At 42.3% G+C, this 7,071-nt stretch overlaps 1 protein-coding gene and 1 pseudogene across 3 annotated transcripts in view; both read right to left on the bottom strand.

Moving 5' to 3' along the window:
* The window catches only part of FBXO34 (F-box protein 34), a 66,965-nt gene that overhangs the window by 58,034 nt on the left and 1,860 nt on the right, over positions 1 to 7,071 (bottom strand). The gene's annotated exons all lie outside the window — the stretch shown is intronic.
* On the bottom strand, positions 5,123 to 6,816 carry LOC100953060 (annotated as a pseudogene). The gene has a single exon (XR_154036.3). The product of XR_154036.3 is annotated as an aspartate aminotransferase, mitochondrial-like (transcript).

Here is a 7,071-nt window from a genome sequence, read left to right as displayed (position 1 = left end):
AGCAACCTCAAACTCTTGGGCTCAAGCAATTCTCTTGCCTCAGCCTCCCAAGTAGCTGGGACTACAGGCACCCACCACAACACCTGGCTATTTTTCTGTTGCAGTTTGGCCGGGGCCAGGCTTAATCCCGCCACCCTCGGTATATGGGGCAGGCCCCCTACTCACTGAGCCACAAGCGCCACCCAGCACTTGGCTATTTTTAGACACCGGTCTCGTTCTTGCTGAGGCTGGTCTCAAACTCATGAGCTCAGGCGATCCACCTACCTCGGCCTCCCAGAGTCCCAAGATTACAGGTGTGAGTCATTGTGCCCAGCCTTTATATACTGAGAGTTATTAAGAGCCATTTATTCCACCAGGGTGTCCAACCTGTGGCCCATAGGCCCATACAGATTATTTGAGGCTGTGTTGCTTATCTGTGGTGTCAGATACTGTGAAAAGTATGCACAGGCCTTTTTACAGGCTCGTCAGCTTTCATTTGTGTATTTAATGTATGACCCAAGACAACTCTCATTCTCCCAATGTGCAGCAGAAGAAAGGGCAGACACCCCTGTGTCCAACACAATAATTACCTCTGGGAAAGATACATAAGGTACAATGTGAAAAAATGACTTTTCAATATATAGTCTTTGAAGCATTTCACACTGTTACCGTATGTATATATTATATACTCTAAAACTGAGTACAACTCTAGGTTCAGTTACCTATTTACAGGAAATACAGAAGACATAAGAACATGTTGAACTAAGGTACAGAAATGTAAACATTAAACTCCAGACTGAAAAACTCCAGGACAAAAAAACCTGGTTTCATTAACAAAAAAACTGAAAGAGATAAAAGAGATATGTACTGCAGTGGAATCTATATATTAAAAAGGACTTAAGGTCATTACCAGCCAACTACAAGGTAGAGATAACACACAAATCCTGGTTCAAACCATTACCCAAAAAACCTACGACACTGAGACAAATGGAATTTGAACACTGGATATTTGGTATTACTATCATCCTTAAGGAATGAAGGGGTGATAGTAATATTATAGCTAAATATATATAATATTCACTTTTGATTTTTAAGAGATGGGGTCTCACACTGTTGCCCAGGCTGGTCTCAAACTCCCAGCTTCAAGCAATCCTCCCATCCTTAGCCTCCCTAACTTCTGGGATTAATAGGCATAAGCCACTGTGCCCACAGTCCTTACTGCCTAAAGATAACTACTAGACTGCAAATGAAATAATATGTGCTCCAGGATTTGCTTGAAAATAATTCATAGGAGGAAGTGGAGAGGAACAAATTAAACAAAATTGGGCATGACTTGATAATTTCCCCTCCCACAAGAGGAACTGTTGAAGTTGGGTGACCAGTAAATGAGGGTTTCTTATGTGGATTCCTCCTACTTTGTGTTAATGTCTCTAACAAATTAGAAAGTCAAGCATTTGTGAGATAAAAAAAAATGTTGTGTAAACTAACAAAAATCGGTAACTTAAAAGTGATACCACAAATCTGAATATATCTGGGGTTTAGAAAACAAGGAAAGTTAATGGTATTAACATTCAGATCAATCTATCAGTTGTTAAGTGAGATAACTGTGGTTGGGAAGGAATATCTTTTTTAAAGACACATATTAATATAGTCAGGGTAAAATAATATGACATCTAGAATTTGTTTTAAATTTTGTTAAAGATGCCCTGCCCCCACTTAAATTTAAACAAAAAACATTTTTAGATGATAAGGATAAAAAGAAATATGGCAAATAGTGCAGGTTAAAGCAAAGCAAACTGGTACATATACAAGCACTTACTGACTCTACCTTTTTTTTTTTTTTTTTGAGACAGAGCCTCAAGCTGTCCCCCTGGGCAGAGTGCCGTGGCATTACAGCTCACAGCAACCTCCAACTCCTGTGCTCAAGCGAGTCTCCTGCCTCAGCCTCCCAGGTAGCTGGGACCACAGGCGCCCGCCACAACGCCTGGCTATTTGTTGGCTGCAGCCGTCATTGTTGTTTGGCGGGTCCAGGCTGGGGATTCGAACCCGCCACCTTAGGTGTACGTGGCTGGCGCCTTGGCCGGTTGAGCTATAGGAGCCGAGCCCTGACTCTACTTTTATGTTATGTTTCCATTAAAGGTTTAATATTAGGTTATTAAGTGTGAAATGTCTGATTCCACACTGTATATCAAATCAGCAAATTGTACCCCATAATTGTACACAGTTATGATTTAATAAAATAAATAAGAGTACACAGATTGGGAGCAGGAGAGTAAAGGGTATCAGAAGGGGAGTAACTAGATAAAAGGGAGATATTATCTTTTAAGAAACTAGAAAATTTAAGGAGGTTATAAAAGGAATACAAGAAAAAAAAGAGCATTAACTGAACTGAAAACTCTGGTATGGGGGAAGTGAAAGCACCCTGTTTTACCCTCAGGAAGCTACTTTTTTCCCCACCCCCAATACATGACTAAAATGGGGCTGACTCCACAATCATATGAGCTAGGTCTAGCTGTTCTGGTCTGTTCTCTCATCCTTGGCCTGGTGGCTTGTTCAGAGATAAACATACAGCCTAGAGCCAGCACTGGCACAGGGAGGGCTAAAAGAGGATGATCCCAAAAACAAAGCTAAAAGAAGAAAGCAGACTGATGTACCAAGAGACCAATTTCTCCAAAGGAAGGTCTCAGTGCATTGCTCCAAGCCTACTCTACCTTCCCTGATTATCAGTTTGGAAACCAATTTCCCTTTTCACTTAAGTTATGACTTTCTTGATTGTTCTAATTTTCTAACACTTGCAAAGATCCCTATCTAAAACACTCCTTTTGACCCAACAGTGGCTCATGCCTGTAGTCCCTGTGATCTATTTGGGAGGCTGAGGCAGGAGGACTGTTTGACGTCAGGAGTTTGTGGCCAGCCTGGGCAGCATAACAAGACTTCATCTCTGTATGTAAAAAGTTCTCTCTCTCACACACACACACATATAAATATACATACATATATATAAGTACTAGAAAATTTTTTAAGTAAAAAAAAAATAAATAAAAAATAAAAAACAACCAACCTAGCCATGCGTGTGGTGGGCGCCTATAGTCCCAGCTACTCGGGAGGCCGAGGCAAGAAAACCACTTAAGTCCAAGAGTTTGAGGAAGTGGTGAGCTATGACACCATGGCACTTTTAACAAGGGGGACACAGTGAGAATCTGTCTCAAAAACAAAAAACAAAAAAACAACCTTCTCTTACAAAGGGGGCAGTCAAAAGATATCATCTATAGTTAATGAAATAAAAATAAATATATATAGTATTACTAAGGTGATCAGAGAGCTAAAAATGATATAACTGTACAAAAAGTTAAAGAGTGAAGTAATGGTATTGGAAAGGAATTCTTCACACATCTCTATGTTTTGCAAAGGCAATGACTAGTGTTTTGGATTATATTTTCAAGGCTGTTCATAGAGCAAACAGCCTTAGAAGATGGTGAATAGACTCATACCAAGACATACATCATCAGGAAATTTCAAACTACTAAGACAATTCTATAATTATCTCAGACTTGCAAACACTCAAAATCCGACCTCCGTATGTATGTCTCAAACAAGGTGATAAACCAAGAAATAAGAATATAGCCAATGCGCTGCACAGTTACGTCTCAGTCAGTGATGGACCAGACATACTGCAGTGGCCCATAAATTCATAATAAATCTGAAAATTTTCTATCTTTAGTGACATTCCTATGTCTCTGTTTTGAAACATTGATGCCATTACGTTACACAGTACGCCTACAGTAGCATACCACATAGCCTAGGTGTGTGCGCCATCTAGGTTTGTGCAGGCACATTCCGGTGTTGGCGCAATGACAAAGTCACTGGACAAAGCCTGTCTCAGACCTATCCCTGCTGTGACACACAGCTGTATATGGAAAAGAGGAGCATAATGGAGGCAAGTCACAGGATGTGAGCTGAGCAGCAGCCCTAAATAGAGTACACACAAATTGTGGTATACCATGGAATACTATGCAACCATTAAAAAGGACGGAGACTTTACAGTTTTTATGCTTACCTGGATGGAATGGAAACACACTCTTTTTAGTAAAGTATCTCAAGAATGGAAAATAAAGTATCCAATGTACTCAATACTATTATGAAACGAATATATCATCGCCTACACATCCATATGAATGATAAAACACAACTATAGTCCAGAAAGAAGGTGGCAAAAGGAGGAAGAGAAACAACGACAGAAAAGTCAGCCAGGCATGGTGGCATGTGCATGCCTACAGTTCAGTTCCAACTACTCAGGAGACTAAGGCAGGAGGATCCCTTGAACCCAGGAGTTTAGGCTTCTAAGTATTCTTCACCAGGAAAGCATGTTGTGTAGTGAAGCTCCTCTGAAGGTCAGAATGTTTGCATTTTATTTTATTTATTTATTTTTTTTGAGTCTACAGTAATTTTATTGTAACAGAGAAACCAGGCTGCAGTGAGTCTACACGATTAGAGCAGGTGGTGGGTTATCTTTCCCAAGGGTAAAGCCTAAGCCCAGCTGGCAGCACACAAAGGCTCCTCCTTTCTGGTACTAACCTGACTCATGATGTGAGATGTAACACTGCACAACCACACTCAACCAAAGGAGGAGATCCATCTGGGCAGAGGCAATATCCCAACAGGAGAAAATTACACAACCATTGAAGAGGATGCTGAGATAAAGTACAGTTACCGACTCTCCACTATTCTTCGCCCAGAAAGGTGAGGGTATGATATTAGCAGAAAATTATGTTCTTCATTCTTCAATCTGATAGGATGGGGTTGTCAGTCAATCAAGCAATAGAATGGGATGAAAGTCTAGATCTTAAAGTCTTTCTTAAATAAGATAAGAAAAAGTATCTTTTGTTTTCCTTGCTGCAGTGGCAGCAGACTCATTGGTAAAACACAATTTCTGCAATATGGTCTGTTGATAAGGTTGCTCCATCATGAGAAGACAAACATGAGGTTGACCATTAAGGACAAAACCAGGTCTTGTCTCAAGGTTGCAAATATGTGCTATTTCTCACGAAGAACCCTTGAAAGAAGATGCTTCAGTTAAAGCTTCTGAAATATTGCAATGGTGTGATTTGACAGTTGTTTTTTTTTTTTGGTGCTATGACTTTCTTGCACATGTAAATTCTTTCAGGAAAGTTGGAGATAAAAAGATGAAGGAGAGTTTGGTTTAGTGCCACAAAGATCCAGATGCCAGCCACAAATGCCTCTGCCCTATGTTGCTGCATGTTCTTTTTTGAGAAACACATTCAGTTGCTGAGTATTATGCGCTATGGTTGAAAGAAATGATATACACCACCATCCACCCTCCCTCACGCTCCATGCGAAGCTCAAAACAGCAGAGGCTGAAGACGGAAAGGTTGTCTCTGTTCCTTCACACCAGGGAAATTACTTAATGACCTGGTGAATGGCATGGGCAAGGTAGCCAACATTGCTGGAGGTGACCCCAGCCACAGAGATCCGGCCATCCTTTGTCATGTAGATGGAGAACTCCTTGGTCAGCCTCTCCACCTGTTCAGGCTTTAGCCCTGTGAAACAAAACATGCCAATCTGGTCAGTGATGTGTTGCCAGTTATGGGAGGAGCCCTCCTTCTTGAGATTAGAGACCAGTTGAGTTTGCATGTCAATGATGCGGTAGGCCATGCCTTCAACTTCTTGCAACCATTGTTTTCGCAAATCCAGGGCGGTCAGAATGGTAGAAGCAATGCGGGCCCCATTTAGAGGAGGATTGGAGTACATGGGACGGATCGAGATCTTCAACTGTGATTCCATCCTTTTGGCTTCCTCTCTGTCTTTGCAGATTACAGTGAAAGCTCCCACATGCTCACCATATAAGCCCATGTTTTTGGCGTAAGATTGGCAGAGACAAACATTAATGCCCTGTTCAATGAAGTGGCGCACAGCCCAAGCATCCTTGATCCCATCACCACTGGCAAAGCCTTGGTAAGCCATGTCAAAGAATGCAAAGAGATTCTTTTTCTTCCCCACTGTAGCTATTTCCTTCCACTGCTCCAGACGAGGGTCCACTCCTGTGGGATTATGGGCACAGGCATGCAGGAGAAGAACACTTTGCTCTGGTATTTTCGAAATGTCCTCCATAGTGCTCGTAAAGTCAAAGCCGCAGGTCTTGGGGTCATAGTATTGATAACCTTGGAGCTGCATGCCAGCATCTCTAAAGATAGGTAGGTGTGTGATTTCCCTAGGTTGGTTGAGGCAGAAAAACATCTCGGCTGAACTTAAACAATCTTTGCAGAAAACTGGCTCTGATCCATAAGGTCCCAGTTCCAGAAATGGTCTGCACTGTGATGAACCGGCCACTTTTCAACACTTCACTGTTCTCACCCAGGGCTAGTTCTGCAGATGCCTTGCAAAATTCAGCCAATCCCTCAATGGGCAGGTATTCCTTATCCAGATTTTTTGCAGCAATCTGGGCCTCTGCCTTACAGACACTAGGGAGCACATAAGGCTTTCCGTTATCATCCCAATAGGCACCAACTCCCAGAGTCATCTTTTTGCTATTGATGTCTCTCTTAAAGGCTTCAGTGACTCCCAGGATTGGATCTAGGGGTCCCATCTCCACATGGGCCCATCAGGAGCTGGCTCTGGAAGAAGCTGTGGCAGCTAGGCCTGGGTGGAAGGCGTTGGCGATCCCAGAGAGAACATGGCCAGAGTTCAACAGAGCCATGGTGGGCAGCAAGAGGGCAGTGGGTGGCTGCCAGACGGAATGGAGGGCCAAGTGGGCCAGAATGTCTGCATTTTAACCCAGCTCCAACACTTATTAGCTACCGTGTTGCCCCCAAAATAAGACCTAACCCCAAAATAAGCCCTAGCAGGATTTCTATGCATTTGTTAAATATAAGCCCTACCCCAATAATAAGACCTAATGATGGGTGTATATCTACATAGCCACACCATGCATTTCAGTGTGGAGAGAAGACATCCCCTGAAAATAAGCCCTAGTGTGTCTTCTTGAGAAAAAATAAATATAAGACAGTGTCTTGTTTTCGGGGAACCATGAAGAGAGGGTGCTTAATGCAAAGGTCAGTTTTCTGGCTCGGCGCC

The sequence above is a fragment of the Otolemur garnettii genome, unplaced genomic scaffold, assembly GCF_000181295.1.
Source record: "Otolemur garnettii isolate 467f Iridium unplaced genomic scaffold, OtoGar3 scaffold00081, whole genome shotgun sequence".
In the NCBI taxonomy this organism is placed as follows: Eukaryota; Metazoa; Chordata; class Mammalia; order Primates; family Galagidae; genus Otolemur; species Otolemur garnettii.
This window is presented reverse-complemented; position numbering and strand designations above follow the sequence as displayed.